Genomic DNA, 12,452 nt, shown 5'->3' on the forward strand with positions numbered 1-12,452 from the left:
GTCATGCCTGTCTAGAGAGAATCAGGTAAACATAAATCTGTGTGTTAACCCATGCAGGTCAAGACAGATGTCATGATAACAACCTGCAAAAGGACAGATGTCTGTGGTTTCAGTCATTGCTCAGTATGGAAGTATTGTACTTGGCTGGGTCTGTTTGATTAGGCCCATATCTCTGGAATATTGGCACTGCCTCTCACGGCTCTGCCTCTGCACCAGATAAGCAGGCAGCTTCTCCATCTACCACATGCCATATTCTCCCAGTATAGAGCTGGTGGTTTTGGTATGGTTAAGAGTAAGATGTCAGTCACAACTGTGTCAAGGCATAATTCACAGAGCAGCAGTCACCTGCTGAATCAGAGGCCAAACCTTGGGGACTGGTGCTTTCCTCTGTGACTGTTTCAGTAGAAAATCTCACCCCATGGGAGCATTACTTGCCACTCAGATTTGATGTAGTCTAGACATCAGACGTGCATTTACATGAAGAGGAAAAAAATGACTCATTATATAGTAACGATTCTTCTGGAATGTGCATGCTGTGCAGAGCCCCCATCTCTTCTTGCTTTTTGGAATACATCAGTACAGCAAACTTCTTATTGTGAGGAAATTGATATAGCAACAGGAAGACCTTCTTGCACATAGTATTAAGAGGTTAAGGAAGAGCAGCCCACACCTGCCTTCACAAACTCTGCAAAGGACTGTTGGGTCAAACTTACTGATTTTCTAGTGAAATAACTAAATTGTTCTGCAGATTTTCAACTTTTGATTGTGGCATTAAATGCAACTGCTATATTTATCTGCATTTTGCTGCATTGAAAAAAAAATCTGATTTTGAGAGTTTGGCATAAAAGTTTCTGGATGCAAAGTTTTGGCAGAAATATACATGAGATTTGTTTGGGGTTTGAGAGTGCAGGTGATACTAATGAAGACTGCTGTAGCTAGTTACAGACAGATAACCTTGGAAAAGTAAGCCTATATTGAATTCCTGAATGTTTGTTAGTATTTTGGTAAAATGATGCTATATTTTCTGTATCTAGATTGTATTTGAAGCTTTTTTAAAAAAAGTCCAATGAAAGCATGTGATAGCAGTCTTGTAGCTGTTTAAATCTTGAAGTCATCTTCTATAGTTACATATTCACAAGAGATAACCAGTCCATGTATTTTCTGAGAGAAAGTTATTGGTTTCAGTGTTTCAGTTTAGTTTACTGGATTTACTCTGGGGTAGGTTTTTGTGGTTTTTGTTTGGTTGGTTGGTTGGTTGGTTGGTTGGTTGGTTTTTTTGTTGTTGGTTTGGTGTACGGTTTTTGGGGGAGAGGGTTGTGGGGATTTCCTGTTTGTGTTTGTTTTGGTTTTGTTTTTTTTTTTATTTGCTGTTTTGGGTGAGTTGGGTCTTTGGTTTTCTGGGGTTTTTTGTTTGTTTTTTTTTTGGTTTTTTTTTGGTTTTTTTTGTTTTTGTTTTTGTTTTTGGGGGGTTTTTTCAGGGGAGGGAATTTTGTTCTTGTTGCATTTTTACTTTATTTGCTTATTTATTTATTTTGCTTCAAACTGTTTTAGCACAAAATAGTTTGATCACAATACTTCTACTTATTTCCAAGCAAGACATTCTAGTGATTAAGACAATGAGACTCTTTATTTTGTGCATATTGTCAGGTAATACACCATGTTTTAGTAGATTGTTTCCAGGTTAAACAATGAGCATTCCAAGGTACCTCAGCAGTGCCGAACTACTCATAATTATAATCAGTCATGGTTACAAGAAGTTCTTTGTTCTGCAAACGTTTCAAATTCTGTACTTCAGAAAATTTATTGTGTCAAATGAAACATAATATTGCCTTCTCTATTTGGCAACAGATGCTTTTGCAGGTGCTTGCAAATGAGCTTTTGATTATACCTAGCCAAGACAAATGTAATTTTGGTGGTATTCCTATTCTAGTTTTAATTTAGCTTGCATTAAATTAGTTGCTTGAGATAGTTTCAAGCAGAAAAACTTAAAATACAAACTAAACTGTGTTAGTGTTTCAGTTTACTTGATAAATAACTAGTCCATTCATTTCCTTGACAATTGTTTGGTCAAGTTTCCTTAAGATTATACAGTGGTTGTGTTTGATTTCCTTTAATAGAACACTGGGCCATTTTGATTTGTGATGAGGCAAGCAATTATTCTTGGTGACATGATCTAGACACATCTTTACTAGAACACCAACTTATCCACAGAAACAAATTACAATGCTCAAAGCTGACAACTGTCATAAAGGTTATTCTTTGCTACTTCTATTGCTTTTATTTAACAGACTGATTAATTTTTTTACTATTTACACTGACTATAAAACTCTTACAGTTATCAGTTTAAATTAAATTTTGTAAAAGAACAAGCTTACAATGTTACTCTGTATGTTTAACCAGTTGCAGTGATGTGTAAGTTTTTATTTGAATGGGCAGCATGCTTCTATTTCAGTATAATTCTTTCTGAATTTGTGTCTATTGCACTCTTAAAAGGTTTTGTTTTGTCCAACTCATTGCAATGAAAGTACTGTTAGATTTGGGAACATGTTACTTCTAGTTCTACAAAAGTGAACTGCAACACTAGAAAACAAGATGAATGTTTTGTTGCATTTAAAAGAAGAATCCAAAGACTGGGGTTGATGTGAATTAAGCTGCTTAACAGAAAGGGAGCAAATGTGTGTTTCATAATGGAGAGGTGAAACTCTTCAGCTGAGCTGAATTTATAGTTAGTTAGTCTATTCAAATAGTTCTCCTACCTGTTTTGCAAATTAAAAATTCACCTAGACTTTATCAGGTAGTTGCCAGATGGCTCTAAATGCAGGAGAAGCCCTGATTGCAAACAGGAGTTTAGTTTTAATGCTCTTTGCTTATGAAGGCTAAGGCTGCACAGTCAATACATTCTTTGACTGAGTGCAAGCTTGACAAAAATTCTGTAACTGGATCAAAGTTCCTTGTATATGACAGGGTTCTGGCAACATTGCATGTAATCTATTATTTGGGAAGACAAAATATTGAAGAACTGGCAAAAGTATAAAAATAATACCATAATTGCATATGTGAAGGTCCCAGCAGAATTCTGCTAAGAACAACACAAATTTGAATGTAAATTTCCCTTTACAGCTAGAACTGATGTGGGCAGTAACAACAAAGCTGATTTAAAAAACATTTTCAAGTCTCTGGACTGCTAATTTAAGAGATGATTAACTAAGAAAGCAAGCTCTCATGTATGGGTTACAGTTCAAGAACACTGAAGCTGAGAACAACAACTGTGTCTTGACTGTTAGTCAAACAGTGTCTGCTCTACATCAAGAGGAGTGTAGCTGCAGCAGCATTCAAATTTTATAATGTAACACAGATATTAATTTCATGAAATATTACATCACTACATCAACTGTGAGTTACTGTGAGAGAAGCAGCACTTCTCAGAAAGCCAAGCCACATAAACCAAAATAAACTAGGGGAGGACAGACAGAGCCCCAGAATGATGTACAATAGGAATTGAGCTTAAAGAAGAAATCTCCTATACTGTGCCAAGAACGTCCCAAACCAAATCAGTTAACTCCATGTAGAACTACCAGGAATTAGATGTATGCCTTCACCTTAAATCAAGAGAGAGTTATTTTACTCAAGACAAATTAATTCCTGCTGAAGTTATTTTCCACTGGAGATAAGACTGTCTGTGGGGCTATACCAGGGATGAAACCATCCCACTGTACTACTGCAGCATCAAAGAAGCATTATCAGAACTGCTGAACAAAGTTATCTTTGCAACATTTTAGCAAGGTTGTTTTCAAGCTGCTTCTATTAAAAAAATAAAATCTGGATGGTTGCCAACATGCACATAATTCCTCCAGAGAACATAAACCCAGTGCCAATTCTAAAAAGCAAGAGTGCCTAGGAAAAAAATAGACACTGAAATAATTGAACTCAAGTTGATGTGTTACCATCTCCAACAACTGACATGTGGTTGCAGTTCAGAACTCAAATTAAGAAGCAAAAATGAATAATATGAATGTGAGGCTTTCCAGTGAACATGCATATGTATGACAGGGATTAGGCTATAGGAAAAAACATTTTCAGATATGGGTGTTTGGCAAATTATCAGCAAACTACACAGTTGCCTGTAAGACAAAACTCAGCTTATTCAGACCAAAGAGAATATTTTTAATATATTAATGAGAGTGATATATTTTCCCACAAAATAATTTTGTTTCAGAGATCTATGCCTGCTTTTTGCATAGCTAAGGCAATCCTTTGATTTCCTGAGAACAGTAAAAGAGTTCAAAATTTTATTTTTTATGGAGGTTTTTTCAACTAAACTTAAGCAGTAAGTAATAATTGCAATTATTTATTAATGTTATATATGACAAGTAGATATTAAAGTAGATTGTTTTTGATTATAATCACTATTTTTTTAATAAAAATCAACAAAGGATAAGACAGGATGTGATCATTTTTAGAAAGTTGTTTTCTCCTTTTTGGCATGGTGATACACAATGAAATACAAATAGCGTGATACCGTTTTTATATGTTACTCAATACACAGAAGCACTTCCATATCTTTTAGTAGATTAATTTTTTTTTAAATTATGTTTCTATGATGTTAAAATCTCAGTCCGTGTATTGCACATACAGTAATTAATAGAGTAAGAACTCATTGTGTACAATATCAGAGAAATATACTTCTGCTTCTATAAGAGTTGCATTTTAGTATTGATTTCTTCAGCCAAAGTTACTGATATTTATTCACCTGCTATCCAGTTTCCATCAGGCTCGCAACACGCATGGCTAGTTTATAACATAATCTGAGCTAAAGATACTAATCCTGCAACTCTAAATTTTCTCTAGAGTGTGGATCTCAGAGAAATCCTAAACATGTGGGTTAAATAAATGTCTACTGAATGACACAGACAATATTTCCTAATTTTAGTGGCACTTTAAAGAATCACAAGAGAAAGGTACAATGTTCTTTCATAAGATATTGGATGGATCTTATGTAGTCCCAGAAATAGCTGAGGCCCTCAATAAAATTGTTTTCATTTAATAAAAGTGACTAGTCAGACTACTTTCCTCTTCCAAACCTTTCTATAAAAATTGCATTCAGTTCAGATTTGCTGGTTAAATATGCACACTGCTACAGACACCTGTAATTCATAAGAGAAATGAAGCAGTGCAATCACATGTGGAGTGGTGCAGGTAACAGCCAAAATTTTTCTTGATGGCATGATGTTAGGTTGGTTGCATCCGCCACTTATTCTATTTCACTGAAACTTCTTTTTAGTCCTATGAAGGAAAGAAAAGCAAAGAATCATTTTCGGTAAATTTATTTATGGCTATGATCCCTTTCTGAATAAAAGCTGGCCAAATCATAGGAGTTTGGTGTTTAATCAGATAGAAAACTTAGTATATAGAGGCTGGAGGAATTTAAATTTAGCAGCTGCTCTGTGCCAAGTATATAGTCATTTTTCTTCAGGGAATTGGTTGAGTCCAGAAGCATTGGCAATGGGTAAGGGGAAACCTATTTTGCTTCCAGCTGGCTAGTCTATGACTTTATAGCTCAGAGGTTTAAAATATTATGCTGCTTGATGTGGGATGATTGCCTGATGACCAAGTGTGAAGTTGGGAAATAAAAATTACCTATTCTGACAAAGTAGTAATATTTGTATAGAGATTCTGATCTTGTTACCAGTATTATGAAAAAGACAGTCAGGTATGTCTAATTTAGTAAAATAACAGGAATAAAGATGGATAAGAAGTACATCACACACCCTTCCTGTATTTTAAAAGGTAATTGTTTTTAATTACTGTTATATTTTCCAAAATGGGTAAAAAGCAGTATCCAACCATACAGTTAATTAGTTCAAGTTAAATTTGACTGTGTTAAAAAAAAATAATTTGGGTTAAAAAAATAATTTGGGTAATCTAGATCTCAAAGTCCTGTGTACCTGTCAAAAAAGCTGAATCTTAATGCATAAGCAGCAAGAGGATAGCCCTTTCCCCATTCTCAGCTGTAATTTAAGAACTTCTCAATTGCAAATACATACTGCTTAGAAATTCACTACTATCAAACCATCTGAATGTTTCGGAAAAAGCCTGTCCAAAAACAAAGATGAGAAAAGCTAGGAATCTGAATTTTAAGACAGTGCTTTAGCCATAAAATAGGATCAGGTTTAGTGGGTTTTTTAATATAGCAAAGCACTATTTTATAGAAAATAAAATAATTAAACAGTAGCCTTGCTTACCTTTCCAATACCAGCATCAGTACAGATTACATTTTTACCTTATATCATTTCACTAAAAAACACTATATTTAAATCTGTGTAAGTAGACCTGATTAAAATAGTATAATTCTTTTAATATATGAGTTCATTATATTGAAGTCATTAAGCCCACAAGATCTTGCCAGCTCATCCACAGCAAAGTGGTTTTTTGTGTGTGCAAAGTTTTTTAACAAGTTGAGAGCTGGATTAGATACACATACCACTAGTAATGCATGTATTTACCATTCATATTCTTAATATGTCTCAGAGGTCAGGGGAAGAATTCACTTTCTCCTCAACCAGGATCAGAGAGAGAGCCAGAATGAGAATAGTCATGATATATTGCTGATCCCACAGCTGATGACTGTTTATTGTTGGTATTGCTGAACAGTGTCACTGGCTCACCTGAGAATACTGTAAGATTTCATAAGTATAGTATTAAATACTTTATAGCCAAGAAAATACAAAATGGTATCCCTTTTCTACAGCTTCTTCATATTGAGTCATACAAGATTAATTCCTGTCTTTCACGTAAAATATGTAATGAAAAAATTGGAGGAGCTTCTGAGGCTTAGAGGCCTAAATGTTAGCAGGGGGCAGAAGACACTTCAGTAGCAATGCATGCATCCAGGCACATTGACTAGGACATATGTCATGTTTATAGCACAAGCACAAGGAGGATTTTTTTGATTAAAACAATCATAGTATCTAATTATACTTAACACAATGTTCATTTATTCATCCAGAGTCCTGTTCTCAAGACAAAAGTGTTCTTTTCTGCACATCATAGTTCAGTCAATTCCCCAAATTCTTGATTTGAAAAAAAACAACCCAAAACCAACCAACCAAACAAACAAGACTACAACAAAAACAAACCCAAAACAACAAAAAACCCCACCTGGTTCCATCCTTCTTAGAGAGCAGCAACCAACAGATAACTTTTAATATTCAAAACTATGGTTGTACTTCAAAAGAATTACACTAACACACATTACATCCATCTTTGGTAAGAAACCATGTAGCTAGTAAGTAATTTTCGTTTGGAAATTATTTTTTTGATTTAATGTAGAGCACAGTATGATGAATGTTGGGCTGAAAACCTGTTTGTTCAAAATTTTTACATGGGCATTTCAAGCTTCTGAATTTCTTTTTTTCATGAAGTCTCAGAGAAAACCTTTGCAGAGACAGTGCACAAAGTGAAATCCCTGGTATTCTTTCTTTTGTTTCATCCCCCAAAAGAAAGACCCCAATAGAAAAGTATTCATTCATGTGCAAAGCCGAGATTCTGGGGCAGAGCAAGAGCAAAGGTTACCCCTTTACCCTCCCCCAAGCCTATTCAGAGAGAATCCCAATTCTCACCTCTGAAAGTCAGATATACTATCTGGGGACAGAGAAAGAGAATGGCCCAGGGACAGCTTTTGGAGGATAAGAAATAGAAACATCCTGTGTCTAGACTTTATATAGAAAGGACAGGCTATACCCACAGGTGATGCTTAAAAATAATACTTCAGAAGAAGTATGAGCCATTGTTAAGGGAATAAGCAGCCCTGCACTGGAGAAAATAGCTGTAAAATATATTTTTACAAATTATACAACATTTTTGTAAATTTATCAAAAGATACTTTGGCCTTAAAATTTTCACCACCTGTAGTGAAGATGGGTTCTTGCATGAATTTAAACTGAGTTATGCAGATCCTTGAATTATGAAAAAAAAGCTTAATTACACCTCCCTTGATCTGCTACAAAACACCAATGATATCTGGTAAAGCACAAACTAAACTTTCATTTCTGCACTACTCAAACACTAGTTGGCATGGGAAATAGGCAAACTTGAAGATCTGCTTTTAAAGACAGCAGGAAAAAATTCATCATAGATACACAGCTGCAGGTGGGATGTCTCTGTATTTGTGCTCTTTATGTGTTTACCTGATTTTTTTTGTAAATACAATGTTAAGTTGGCGAAATAGCCAAACTTTATACAGAAGATCAATGTGGGAAGAGTTGTGTAAAGTGTATAATTAAATCTATGCAGAAAACTGTTCTTGCAATAATTAACACAGAAGTTTATTCTATTTATTGTCAGATAACATAATCTGTGAGTGGAATTGTGTAGATGCAACTGTGGATGCAACGAGCCAAAAATAAATGCGCAGAATTTTCTCCACACTCGTAGATTTCTTTAGCTGTTACTCCATTTTATTTGAGTACTTTTATGGCTGAGAAATCTCCTGATATAATATTAATTTGAAAGTTTACAAAAATAATACAGAGAAGTTATTACCATTGATTGAGTTTCAGGCATGGTGGGAATACAGAGAGGGGGTGTTGGTAGATTTTTTGTTTGTTTGTTTGTTTTGTTTTGAATAAAAGAAAAACTGAAGTTAGAAGAAGCTAATCTTCCAAGAACTCAGAAGGTTGATGCAAGAACCATGTGAATCCATTCCAGAGTTTGCAGTGATGACCACATAGAGGATGAGGCCTCTTTTGATCTGGATTAATCATGTAAGTATGTGTATGTACAAACACAGGATCAAGTTGCTCTTCCTTTGCCCCCAAGCATCTTTGAACAGTCCCACACCATCATTTTCATATCTCTGCATGGTTTTATGGTTATTTCATGTTAAAACACCAAACTGATAGCATAGACTCTACAAATCACTTTAATCACAATATTAGGCATCTTGAAAACTTTTGAGAAAACTTAAATATTATCCTTTTGCAGTATAATCTGCATATTGATGTTAATAATCCCCTGATGGGTCTAGCAGGAACAGAAGTATGCCAAACCCAGTTCATATTTCACTTCATAGATTGTGCCCAGAATATAAACCCATAGCTAAGAAAGATAATCTTTTGACTCCTTAGAAACAAAATTTTATTTGTGATTTTAATGTACAGCTGAGTTTTCAGTAAATGTGAAAGAGATACTTTTGATGCTGAAAAACTTACATTGTGACCTTGGATCTTTTATTTCAAGTCTTTTCGTTTTATATTTAGACTGTAGCTGTATCCTTTTACCAAATAGCAAAGAGAAATTATGCAACACTGAGTGTACTTCAAGAATACTTAGAGGAATAACAAAATTATAGCACTAATTACTGTGAAGGTGTTAAATAAATCTCAAGCATCGTGGTATTTGCTCTTTCTCTCAAGCTTCGTATAAATGTCAGAGGTCTTTGAGAGGTTCATTTGACAAATAGCTGTGGTCATTACTGGAGGACCAGTAGCTGTCCTTTTCTACAACTACTTTTTATAGCTGTTCTCTCATGGGAGATCACTGGTCTCACAGCAGAGCAGCTAAATACAATATATGCACACTCCTGAGCTGCTCCAGTATGAAAGTCAACAGCACAGTGGATTCTTTTCTCTGTGTGTGAATGCCAGTGGATTGCAGCCGGAACTAGTGGGAAGTAGTAGGTGGTTTTACGCTATTGCTCTTACACCCGTACTGAAGGAGTTGAGGATTGCTTTTAAAGTAAGACCAACTGCTGGGTCCTACCAAAAGATTCATCTGGTCCAGGATTTTGAGTCCAAGAACACCTACAAGGAGATAATTTGAGTTATCTAGAAAAAAAATGGGACAAGCATATATGGCAGTTCTCCTTTCTACTCACCAATCTCCAGTGTCTAATCACTTCCAGGTTAGACACATAGATGAGGGTCAGAGCACTTACTACTGCACAGACCAGCTTATGCAAAACCAGCCAATCCTAAATAAGTCACAAAAGGGAAATGCCGGACTTTTTGAAGAGGCTTTAATAAACTCCTTCAAAGCAGAACACTATTTTCCATAAACACGAGATGTTGGTGCTGTGATAATCCTGTAAAAATGAAAAATGAAATTACTTGTGAGGTAAGAGGAAAGAAACACATTTACTAACCACATTAACATAATACCTTACAGTATTCAAAATAAGTTTTTGCATTTTGGAGTGACACAGAAAAGTTACAAGGGAAGAAGTGAGTACTGGGATTTTTTTCAATTTTTTTCTCAAGCCATTGTCTTAACAGAATGTATGAAAGATATTTCCATTTATAAACTATTGCAAGACAGTGTGATAGAAAGAATGCCAGAAAACCACCTAAATTAGACAAAGTTGTAAGCTGTGTCCAAACCAGTATGCACAGTATGCTCCAGAATCTTTAATAAATCTTTTCCACCTATACAGTCCAGGAATATGGAAAGTCCAAAATTTTTCCATTCAAAATAAATCTGTGCTCATTTCATGATCCAGTTTTACCATCTCTGACATTGGTGTATGTGTCCACATTTTTATATGAAGCATATCAAGAAAAGGGGAATCACCACATGGTTCAGCAGATACTAAATGAGCAGTTTGTGATGCTCATCAGCGTTCTCCTTCAATTCAGAAACTAAACAAGTCACTCAGGCACCAGAGACCAAGATGTCTAATTCTGCACTAGGAGTGTCATTCCTGGAGCTGAGTGCCAGACTGCAAAATGTTGCACATTAATAGCCAGGTTTTCCTGTGAGTTAATTCCAGATTTTTCATTCTAAAACCAAAATAACTGAATTCTTATGTATTTCCTAAGATTTTCTGCACAGCTTTTATATGTTTCTGTGTACACTAATCTTTGAGGAATACCATTTGCCAATTTTTTTCATAGAGATTTTCCACATACACATTTTCCACATATTGTATAATTTGTCTCAGCTTTGCTCTCTCTAAGTCTCACAGATTGTTCAGATCTTATGAACAACTTTCTCTGGAAATAGAAAAATAGCAAAATGAGAATACACAGAAAAACTATAATACATATAGCTGGGAAATGCTCCCTTTAAACATGCCTACTGACCTAATCTTTCTGGTATCTCTCTCTTGACTTGGAAAGTTGGAAATAGACAAAGTAGGAAAAACTCAGAAAAAACCCCAACTCCCTCATCTGCTTTATCTATTTTTTTCTGTTTACTATTGTTCCTGTTCTTGTGTGGAACTTTATTGGATTTGCATTCTTTATCTTCTATGTTAATTTTAATGAGGATAGCATCTGTTTCATCTTATTTGCCTGCAAAATTTGAGGTGATCCATTCTGCTATAGCATTTCCCTAATCAATTTGATGAGTCTAAGATTCCTTATCTCAGGTTTAATAGATATACCCTTCTCACTGTCCATCCCTCCCAAGTTTTGAGCAAGTTTGGGGTGTTACTCTCACTGCCTTCATATTCTCTGATCTCTCTCTCTCTGCCTCATCTGCGTTTACCAGGGAGGAAACTGGCCTGGACATTATGGAGGATGTCAAGCTCACATTAAGTTTTCTAGTTTTATTTCTAAATCTAAAACTAAAATAATCGGGTAGTCAGTTTCACAGGGTCTTGGAGACGTAAAGGGGCTTGTGTGAGTATATAAGCCCGACATCAGTACAACACACAGAGCTGCTTGTGGGGGTGCCGTGTTTGGCAAGGCTCTTCTTATTTAAATGAAGACATTCCTGGCAATATTGCTTTGCTGGGCAGAAGTAGCCTCAAAGCCCTACTTGAAGCCAAATGCATCACTGTGAATTTTGTTTTAGAGGGTCATCAAGAAGAGCTCAACTCAAAAGGGATGCATTTTCCAACTGAAAGTACACTTTGATATGCATTCTCCCTCTGAAATGCAATGTACCAGGCACAATTGAACATACATAGCCTGGGGTCGTTTCTAGAGATGCTGTTAGATCTCCTGCAAGGGAAGGTGAGATTTGTAAGCAGTCTGAATTCGGACTATTTACAAGGAAAAGTCAGTGAAAGACAATGGATCCCAATAGCACCATTACCTTTAAGTACCCCTAGAATCTTTTATTTCAGGGGACTAAAAATGAAGAAGCCCTTATGCACTTTTCTCTGTACAAGCACAGAAAGTATAGCACATACAAATGTTCAATTTGTATATTGCTATTGCTATTAGTATAGCAATACAACAGTTCATCATTACTGTTTTTTCAACTCTATGGTCAATTGAAGTATTTTAATTATATACAGCATTTAAATTTTACAGTATTTATGTGATTTATAACATGATTATATATAACTCTTAAACAGGTTTATTCTCTCCACAAACCCTGCTGGGATATTTCTAAGTAAGATAGGTTACAGTCTTCAGATCTTCACTGATCAGGTAAAACTACTTGAAAAAAACCCACCAAACCAAAACAAACACACTTTCAGGCATATACATCCAAATGTTTAGGTA

This window comes from Agelaius tricolor, unplaced genomic scaffold (genome assembly GCF_023055355.1).
Source record: "Agelaius tricolor isolate 1412-34295 unplaced genomic scaffold, bAgeTri1.0.p SCAF_4, whole genome shotgun sequence".
In the NCBI taxonomy this organism is placed as follows: Eukaryota; Metazoa; Chordata; class Aves; order Passeriformes; family Icteridae; genus Agelaius; species Agelaius tricolor.